The following is an 11,248-nucleotide window of genomic DNA, read 5'->3' as shown; positions in this document are numbered from 1 at the left end:
AAGTGTTTTTAACGCTTTTGGCACTTTTGCGCCTAAAGTAGCTCAAAGTTGGTTTCTTTTGCATGAAACTAGCACACAACACTATTTGCATGTATATTATTGTTTTGAAGTGGTAAGAACTGAAAATCATAGTCATATGCTAGAGATTACGTAATAAGTTGCGATTTTAAGGGTTTTTATGCTTTTTTTTCACTTTCGCGCATAAAGTAACTTAAACATGAGTTGTTTTGAACGAAACTTGGCACACAAAACTATTTGGTATATACTATTGTGTTGTAGTGGTTAAAATTTAAAATCATAGTCATATGCTAGAAATTATATGCTAAGTTGCAATTTTAATGGTTTTTAAGCTTTTTTGGCACTTTCGCGCATAAAGTAGCTTAAACTTGATTTCTTTTGCTTGAAACTTTGCACACAACACTATTTGGTATATTTTATGGTGTTGAAGTGGTTATAATTTTGAAATTAGAGTCATATACTTTAAATTACGTGCTAAGCTACGATTTTAAGAGTTTATTAAGCTTTTTTGGTACTTTCGCGCATATAGTATCTCCAACTTAGTTTGTTTTGCACGAAACTAAGCACACAAAACTATTCAGTATATATTATTGTGTTGAAGTGGTTAGAATTGAAAATTAATGTCATACGCTTGAAATGACGTGTTAAGTTGCCATTTTAAGTGTTTCTATGTTTTTTCTGCACTTTCGCGCATAAACTACCTCAAACTTGGTTTGTTTTGTTTGAAACGTTTCACACAACACTATTTGGTATATGCTAATGTTTTGAAGTGGTTAGAATTGAAAATTCTAGTCATATGCTTGAAATTACGTGTTAAGTTGCGGTTTTAAGTGTTTTTAAAGCTTTTTTGGCACTTTCGCGCATAAAGTAGCTCAAACTTGGTTTGATTTGCATGAAATTTTGCACACAAAGCTATTTAGTATATATTATTGTGTTGAAGTGGTTAGAATTGAAAAGTATAGTCATAGGCTTGCAATTACGTGCTATGTTGCGATTTTAAGTGTTTTTTAAGCTTTTTTGGCACTTTCGCGCATGAAGAAGCTCAAACTTGGTTTGTATTGCATGAAACTTTGCAGACAACGCTATTTGATATATATTATTGTGTTGAAATGGTTATAATTGAAAATTATAGTCATATGCTTAAAATTACGTGCTAAGTTGCGATTTTAAGTGTTTTTTAAGCTTTTTGGCACTTTCGCGCCTAAAGTAGGTCAAAGTTGGTTTCTTTTGCATGAAACTTAGCACACAACACTATTTGATGTATATTATTGTTTTGAAGTGGTGAGAATTGAAAATCATAGTCATATGCTAGAGATTACGTAATAAGTTGCGATTTTAAGGGTTTTTATGCTTTTTTTTCACTTTCGCGCATAAAGTAACTTAAACATGAGTTGTTTTGAACGAAACTTGGCACACAACACTATTTGGTATATACTATTGTGTTGTAGTGGTTAAAATTTAAAATCATAGTCATATGCTAGAAATTATATGCTATGTTGCGATTTTAATGGTTTTTAAGCTTTTTTGGCACTTTCGCGTATAAAGTAGCTTAAACTTGATTTCTTTTGCATGAAACTTTGCACACAACACTATTTGGTATATTTTATGGTGTTGAAGTGGTTATAATTTTGAAAATTAGAGTCATATACTTTAAATTACGTGCTAAGCTACGATTTTTAGAGTTTATTAAGCTTTTTTGGTACTTTCGCGCATATAGTATCTCCAACTTAGTTTGTTTTGCTTGAAACTAAGGACACAAAACTATTCAGTATATATTATTGTGTTGAAGTGGTTAGAATTGAAAATTAATGTCATACGCTTGAAATGACGTGTTAAGTTGCCATTTTAAGTGTTTCTAAGTTTTTTCTACACTTTCGCGCATAAAGTACCTCAAACTTGGTTTGTTTTGTTTGAAACGTTTCACACAACACTATTTGGTATATGTTAATGTTTTGAAGTGGTTAGAATTGAAAATTCTAGTCATATGCTTGAAATTACGTGTTAAGTTGCGGTTTTAAGTGTTTTTAAAGCTTTATTGGCACTTTCGCGCATAAAGTAGCGCTCAAACTTGGTTTGATTTGCATGAAAATTTGCACACAAAGCTATTTAGTATATATTATTGTGTTGAAGTGGTTAGAATTTAAAAGTATAGTCATAGGCTTGCAATTACGTGCTAAGTTGCGATTTTAAGTGTTTTTTAAGCTTTTTTGGCACTTTCGTGCATGAAGAAGCTCAAACTTGGTTTGTATTGCATGAAACTTTGCAGACAACGCTATTTGATATATATTATTGTGTTGAAATGGTTATAATTGAAAATTTATATTCATATGCTTGAAATTACGTGCTAAGTTGCGATTTTAAGTGTTTTTTAAGCTTTTTGGCACTTTTCGCGCCTAAAGTAGCTCAAAGTTGGTTTCTTTGCATGAAACTTTGCACACAACACTATTTGATGTATATTATTGTTTTGAAGTGGTGAGAATTGAAAATCATAGTCATATGCTAGAGATTACGTAATAATTTGCGATTTTAAGGGTTTTTATGTTTTTTTTTCACTTTCGCGCATTAGAGTAACTTAAACATGAGTTGTTTTGAACGAAACTTGGCACACAAAACTATTTGGTACATACTATTGTGTTGTAGTGGTTAAAATTTAAAAATCATAGTCATATGCTAGAAATTATGTGCTAAGTTGCGATTTTAATGGTTTTTAAGCTTTTTTGGCACTTTCGCGCATAAAGTAGCTTAAACATGATTTCTTTTTGCATGAAACTTTGCACACAACACTATTTGGTATATTTTATGGGGTTGAAGTGGTTATAATTTTAAAATTAGAGTCATATACTTTAAATTACGTGCTAAGTTACGATTTTAAGAGTTTATTAAGCTTTTTTCGTACTTTCGCGCATATAGTATCTCCAACATAGTTTGTTTTGCACGAAACTAAGCACACAAAACTATTCAGTATATATTATTGTGTTGAAGTGGTTAGAATTGAAAATTAATGTCATGCGCTTGGAATGACGTGTTAAGTTGCCATTTTAAGTGTTTCTAAGTTTTTTCTGCACTTTCGCGCATAAAGTACCTCAAACTTTGTTTGTTTTGTTTGAAACTTTTCACACAAAACTATTTGGTATATGTTAATGTATTTAAGTGGTTAGAATTGAAAATTCTAGTCATATGCTTGAAATTACGTGTTAAGTTGCGGTTTTAAGTGTTTTTAAAGCTTTTTTGGCACTTTCGCGCATAAAGTAGCTCAATCTTGGTTTGATTTGCATGAAATTTTGCACACAAAGCTATTTAGTATATATTATTGTGTTGAAGTGGTTAGAATTGAAAAGTATAGTCATAGGCTTGCAATTACGTGCTAAGTTGCGATTTTAAGTGTTTTTTAAGCTTTTTTGGCACTTTTGTGCATGAAGAAGCTCAAACTTGTTTGTATTGCATGAAACTTTGCAGACAACGCTATTTGATATATATTATTGTGTTGAAATGGTTATAATTGAAAATTATATTCATATGCTTGAAATTATGTGCTAAGTTGCGATTTTAAGTGTTTTTTAAGCTTTTTGGCACTTTCGCGCCTAAAGTAGCTCAAAGTTGGTTTCTTTTGCATGAAACTTAGCACACAACACTATTTGATGTATATTATTGTTTTGAAGTGGTAAGAAATGAAAATCATAGTCATATGCTAGAGATTACGTAATAAGTTGCGATTTTAAGAGTTTTTATGCTTTTTTTTCACTTTCGCGCATAAAGTAACTTAAACATGAGTTGTTTTGAACGAAACTTGGCACACAAAACTATTTGGTATATACTATTGTGTTGTAGTGGTTAAAATTTAAAATCGTAGTCATATGCTAGAAATTATATGCTAAGTTGCAATTTTAATGGTTTTTAAGCTTTTTTGGCACTTTCGCGCATAAAGTAGCTTAAACTTGATTTCTTTTGCATGAAACTTTGCACACAACACTATTTGGTATATTTTATGGTGTTGAAGTGGTTATAATTTTGAAATTAGAGTCATATACTTTAAATTACGTGCTAAGCTACGATTTTAAGAGTTTATTAAGCTTTTTTGGTACTTTCGCGCATATAGTATCTCCAACTTAGTTTGTTTTGCACGAAACTAAGCACACAAAACTATTCAGTATATATTATTGTGTTGAAGTGGTTAGAATTGAAAATTAATGTCATACGCTTGAAATGACGTGTTAAGTTGCCATTTTAAGTGTTTCTATGTTTTTTCTCTGCACTTTCGCGCATAAACTACCTCAAACTTGGTTTGTTTTGTTTGAAACGTTTCACACAACACTATTTGGTATATGCTAATGTTTTGAAGTGGTTAGAATTGAAAATTCTAGTCATATGCTTGAAATTACGTGTTAAGTTGCGGTTTAAGTGTTTTTAAAGCTTTTTTGGCACTTTCGCGCATAAAGTAGCTCAAACTTGGTTTGATTTGCATGAAATTTTGCACACAAAGCTATTTAGTATATATTATTGTGTTGAAGTGGTTAGAATTGAAAAGTATAGTCATAGGCTTGCAATTACGTGCTAAGTTGCGATTTAAGTGTTTTTTAAGCTTTTTTGGCACTTTCGTGCATGAAGAAGCTCAAACTTGGTTTGTATTGCATGAAACTTTGCAGACAACGCTATTTGATATATATTATTGTGTTGAAATGGTTATAATTGAAAATTATAGTCATATGCTTAAAATTACGTGCTAAGTTGCGATTTTAAGTGTTTTTTAAGCTTTTTGGCACTTTCGCGCCTAAAGTAGCTCAAAGTTGGTTTCTTTTGCATGAAACTTAGCACACAACACTATTTGATGTATATTATTGTTTTGAAGTGGTGAGAATTGAAAATCATAGTCATATGCTAGAGATTACGTAATAAGTTGCGATTTTAAGGGTTTTTATGCTTTTTTTTCACTTTCGCGCATAAAGTAACTTAAACATGAGTTGTTTTGAACGAAACTTGGCACACAAAACTATTTGGTATATACTATTGTGTTGTAGTGGTTAAAATTTAAAATCATAGTCATATGCTAGAAATTATATGCTATGTTGCGATTTTAATGGTTTTTAAGCTTTTTTGGCACTTTCGCGCATAAAGTAGCTTAAACTTGATTTCTTTTGCATGAAACTTTGCACACAACACTATTTGGTATATTTTATGGGTTTGAAGTGGTTATAATTTTGAAATTAGAGTCACATACTTTAAATTACGTGCTAAGTTACGATTTTAAGAGTTTATTAAGCTTTTTTCGTACTTTCGCGCATATAGTATCTCCAACATAGTTTGTTTTGCACGAAACTAAGCACACAAAACTATTCAGTATATATTATTGTGTTGAAGTGGTTAGAATTGAAAATTAATGTCATGCGCTTGAAATGTCGTGTTAAGTTGCCATTTTAAGTGTTTCTATGTTTTTTCTGCACTTTCGCGCATAAAGTACCTCAAACATGGTTTGTTTTGTTTGAAACGTTTCACACAACACTATTTGGTATATGTTAATGTTTTGAAGTGGTTAGAGTTGAAAATTCTAGTCATATGCTTGAAATTACGTGTTAAGTTGCGGTTTTAAGTGTTTTTAAAGCTTTTTTGGCACTTTCGCGCATAAAGTAGCTCAAACTTGGTTTGATTTGCATGAAATTTTGCACACAAAGCTATTTAGTATATATTATTGTGTTGAAGTGGTTAGAATTGAAAAGTATAGTCATAGGCTTGCAATTACGTGCTAAGTTGCGATTTTAAGTGTTTTTTTAAGCTTTTTTGGCACTTTCGTGCATGAAGAAGCTCAAACTTGGTTTGTATTGCATGAAACTTTGCAGACAACGCTATTTGATATATATTATTGTGTTGAAATGGTTATAATTGAAAATTATAGTCATATGCTTAAAATTACGTGCTAAGTTGCGATTTTAAGTGTTTTTTTAAGCTTTTTGGCACTTTCGCGCCTAAAGTAGCTCAAAGTTGGTTTCTTTTGCATGAAACTTAGCACACAACCACTATTTGATGTATATTATTGTTTTGAAGTGGTGAGAATTGAAAATCATAGTCATATGCTAGAGATTACGTAATAAGTTGCGATTTTAAGGGTTTTTATGCTTTTTTTTTCACTTTCGCGCATAAAGTAACTTAAACATGAGTTGTTTTGAACGAAACTTGGCACACAACACTATTTGGTATATACTATTGTGTTGTAGTGGTTAAAATTTAAAATCATAGTCATATGCTAGAAATTATATGCTATGTTGCGATTTTAATGGTTTTTAAGCTTTTTTGGCACTTTCGCGCATAAAGTAGCTTAAACTTGATTTCTTTTGCATGAAACTTTGCACACAACACTATTTGGTATATTTTATGGTGTTGAAGTGGTTATAATTTTGAAATTAGAGTCATATACTTTAAATTACGTGCTAAGCTACGATTTTTAGAGTTTATTAAGCTTTTTTGGTACTTTCACGCATATAGTATCTCCAACTTAGTTTGTTTTGCACGAAACTAAGCACACAAAACTATTTAGTATATATTATTGTGTTGAAGTGGTTAGAATTGAAAATTAATGTCATACGCTTGAAATGACGTGTTAAATTGCCATTTTAAGTGTTTCTATGTTTTTTCTGCACTTTCGCGCATAAAGTACCTCAAACTTGGTTTGTTTTGTTTGAAACGTTTCACACAACACTATTTGGTTATGTTAATGTTTTGAAGTGGTTAGAATTGAAAATTCTAGTCATATGCTTGAAATTACGTGTTAAGTTGCGGTTTTAAGTGTTTTTAAAGCTTTATTGGCACTTTCGCGCATAAAGTAGCTCAAACTTGGTTTGATTTGCATGAAATTTTGCACACAAAGCTATTTAGTATATATTATTGTGTTGAAGTGGTTAGAATTAAAAAGTATAGTCATAGGCTTGCAATTACGTGCTAAGTTGCGATTTTAAGTGTTTTTTAAGCTTTTTTGGCACTTTCGTGCATGAAGAAGCTCAAACTTGGTTTGTATTGCATGAAACTTTGCAGACAACGCTATTTGATATATATTATTGTGTTGAAATGGTTATAATTGAAAATTATATTCATATGCTTGAAATTACGTGCTAAGTTGCGATTTTAAGTGTTTTTTAAGCTTTTTGGCACTTTCGCGCCTAAAGTAGCTCAAAGTTGGTTTCTTTTGCATGAAACTTAGCACACAACACTATTTGATGTATATTATTGTTTTGAAGTGGTGAGAATTGAAAATCATAGTCATATGCTAGAGATTACGTAATAAGTTGCGATTTTAAGGGTTTTTATGCTTTTTTTTCACTTTCGCGCATAAAGTAACTTAAACATGAGTTGTTTTGAACGAAACTTGGCACACAAAACTATTTGGTATATACTATTGTGTTGTAGTGGTTAAAATTTAAAATCATAGTCATATGCTAGAAATTATATGCTATGTTGCGATTTTAATGGTTTTTAAGCTTTTTTGGCACTTTCGCGCATAAAGTAGCTTAAACTTGATTTCTTTTGCATGAAACTTTGCACACAACACTATTTGGTATATTTTATGGGTTTGAAGTGGTTATAATTTTGAAATTAGAGTCACATACTTTAAATTACGTGCTAAGTTACGATTTTAAGAGTTTATTAAGCTTTTTTCGTACTTTCGCGCATATAGTATCTCCAACATAGTTTGTTTTGCACGAAACTAAGCACACAAAACTATTCAGTATATATTATTGTGTTGAAGTGGTTAGAATTGAAAATTAATGTCATGCGCTTGAAATGTCGTGTTAAGTTGCCATTTTAAGTGTTTCTATGTTTTTTCTGCACTTTCGCGCATAAAGTACCTCAAACTTGGTTTGTTTTGTTTGAAACGTTTCACACAACACTATTTGGTATATGTTAATGTTTTGAAGTGGTTAGAGTTGAAAATTCTAGTCATATGCTTGAAATTACGTGTTAAGTTGCGGTTTTAAGTGTTTTTAAAGCTTTTTTGGCACTTTCGCGCATAAAGTAGCTCAAACTTGGTTTGATTTGCATGAAATTTTGCACACAAAGCTATTTAGTATATATTATTGTGTTGAAGTGGTTAGAATTGAAAAGTATAGTCATACGCTTGCAATTACGTGCTAAGTTGCGATTTTAAGTGTTTTTTAAGCTTTTTTGGCACTTTCGTGCATGAAGAAGCTCAAACTTGGTTTGTATTGCATGAAACTTTGCAGACAACGCTATTTGATATATATTATTGTGTTGAAATGGTTATAATTGAAAATTATAGTCATTTGCTTAAAATTACGTGCTAAGTTGCGATTTTAAGTGTTTTTTAAGCTTTTTGGCACTTTCGCGCCTAAAGTAGCTCAAAGTTGGTTCCTTTTGCATGAAACTTAGCACACAACACTATTTGATGTATATTATTGTTTTGAAGTGGTGAGAATTGAAAATCATAGTCATATGCTAGAGATTACGTAATAAGTTGCGATTTTAAGGGTTTTTATGCTTTTTTTTCACTTTCGCGCATAAAGTAACTTAAACATGAGTTGTTTTGAACGAAACTTGGCACACAACACTATTTGGTATATACTATTGTGTTGTAGTGGTTAAAATTTAAAATCATAGTCATATGCTAGAAATTATATGCTATGTTGCGATTTTAATGGTTTTTAAGCTTTTTTGGCACTTTCGCGCATAAAGTAGCTTAAACTTGATTTCTTTTGCATGAAACTTTGCACACAACACTATTTGGTATATTTTATGGTGTTGAAGTGGTTATAATTTTGAAATTAGAGTCATATACTTTAAATTACGTGCTAAGCTACGATTTTTAGAGTTTATTAAGCTTTTTTGGTACTTTCACGCATATAGTATCTCCAACTTAGTTTGTTTTGCACGAAACTAAGCACACAAAACTATTTAGTATATATTATTGTGTTGAAGTGGTTAGAATTGAAAATTAATGTCATACGCTTGAAATGACGTGTTAAATTGCCATTTTAAGTGTTTCTATGTTTTTTCTGCACTTTCGCGCATAAAGTACCTCAAACTTGGTTTGTTTTGTTTGAAACGTTTCACACAACACTATTTGGTTATGTTAATGTTTTGAAGTGGTTAGAATTGAAAATTCTAGTCATATGCTTGAAATTACGTGTTAAGTTGCGGTTTTAAGTGTTTTTAAAGCTTTATTGGCACTTTCGCGCATAAAGTAGCTCAAACTTGGTTTGATTTGCATGAAATTTTGCACACAAAGCTATTTAGTATATATTATTGTGTTGAAGTGGTTAGAATTAAAAAGTATAGTCATAGGCTTGCAATTACGTGCTAAGTTGCGATTTTAAGTGTTTTTTAAGCTTTTTTGGCACTTTCGTGCATGAAGAAGCTCAAACTTGGTTTGTATTGCATGAAACTTTGCAGACAACGCTATTTGATATATATTATTGTGTTGAAATGGTTATAATTGAAAATTATATTCATATGCTTGAAATTACGTGCTAAGTTGCGATTTTAAGTGTTTTTTAAGCTTTTTGGCACTTTCGCGCCTAAAGTAGCTCAAAGTTGGTTTCTTTTGCATGAAACTTAGCACACAACACTATTTGATGTATATTATTGTTTTGAAGTGGTGAGAATTGAAAATCATAGTCATATGCTAGAGATTACGTAATAAGTTGCGATTTTAAGGGTTTTTATGCTTTTTTTTCACTTTCGCGCATAAAGTAACTTAAACATGAGTTGTTTTGAACGAAACTTGGCACACAAAACTATTTGGTATATACTATTGTGTTGTAGTGGTTAAAATTTAAAATCATAGTCATATGCTAGAAATTATATGCTATGTTGCGATTTTAATGGTTTTTAAGCTTTTTTGGCACTTTCGCGCATAAAGTAGCTTAAACTTGATTTCTTTTGCATGAAACTTTGCACACAACACTATTTGGCATATTTTATGGGTTTGAAGTGGTTATAATTTTGAAATTAGAGTCACATACTTTAAATTACGTGCTAAGTTACGATTTTAAGAGTTTATTAAGCTTTTTTCGTACTTTCGCGCATATAGTATCTCCAACATAGTTTGTTTTGCACGAAACTAAGCACACAAAACTATTCAGTATATATTATTGTGTTGAAGTGGTTAGAATTGAAAATTAATGTCATGCGCTTGAAATGACGTGTTAAGTTGCCATTTTAAGTGTTTCTAAGTTTTTTCTGCACTTTCGCGCATAAAGTACCTCAAACTTGGTTTGTTTTGTTTGAAACGTTTCACACAACACTATTTGGTATATGTTAATGTTTTGAAGTGGTTAGAGTTGAAAATTCTAGTCATATGCTTGAAATTACGTGTTAAGTTGCGGTTTTAAGTGTTTTTAAAGCTTTTTTGGCACTTTCGCGCATAAAGTAGCTCAAACTTGGTTTGATTTGCATGAAATTTTGCACACAAAGCTATTTAGTATATATTATTGTGTTGAAGTGGTTAGAATTGAAAAGTATAGTCATAGGCTTGCAATTACGTGCTAAGTTGCGATTTTAAGTGTTTTTTAAGCTTTTTTGGCACTTTCGTGCATGAAGAAGCTCAAACTTGGTTTGTATTGCATGAAACTTTGCAGACAACGCTATTTGATATATATTATTGTGTTGAAATGGTTATAATTGAAAATTATAGTCATATGCTTAAAATTACGTGCTAAGTTGCGATTTTAAGTGTTTTTTAAGCTTTTTGGCACTTTCGCGCCTAAAGTAGCTCAAAGTTGGTTTCTTTTGCATGAAACTTAGCACACAACACTATTTGATGTATATTATTGTTTTGAAGTGGTGAGAATTGAAAATCATAGTCATATGCTAGAGATTACGTAATAAGTTGCGATTTTAAGGGTTTTTATGCTTTTTTTTCACTTTCGCGCATAAAGTAAATTAAACATGAGTTGTTTTGAACGAAACTTGGCACACAAAACTATTTGGTATATACTATTGTGTTGTAGTGGTTAAAATTTAAAATCATAGTCATATGCTAGAAATTATATGCTAAGTTGCAATTTTAATGGTTTTTAAGCTTTTTTGGCACTTTCGCGCATAAAGTAGCTTAAACTTGATTTCTTTTGCATGAAACTTTGCACACAACACTATTTGGTATATTTTATGGGTTTGAAGTGGTTATAATTTTGAAATTAGAGTCACATACTTTAAATTAGGTGCTAAGTTACGATTTTAAGAGTTTATTAAGCTTTTTTCGTACTTTCGCGCATATAGTATCTCCAAC

Source organism: Amaranthus tricolor, chromosome 15 (assembly GCF_026212465.1).
Source record: "Amaranthus tricolor cultivar Red isolate AtriRed21 chromosome 15, ASM2621246v1, whole genome shotgun sequence".
Classification (NCBI taxonomy): domain Eukaryota; kingdom Viridiplantae; phylum Streptophyta; class Magnoliopsida; order Caryophyllales; family Amaranthaceae; genus Amaranthus; species Amaranthus tricolor.
Note: the sequence above shows the minus strand (reverse complement) of the source record.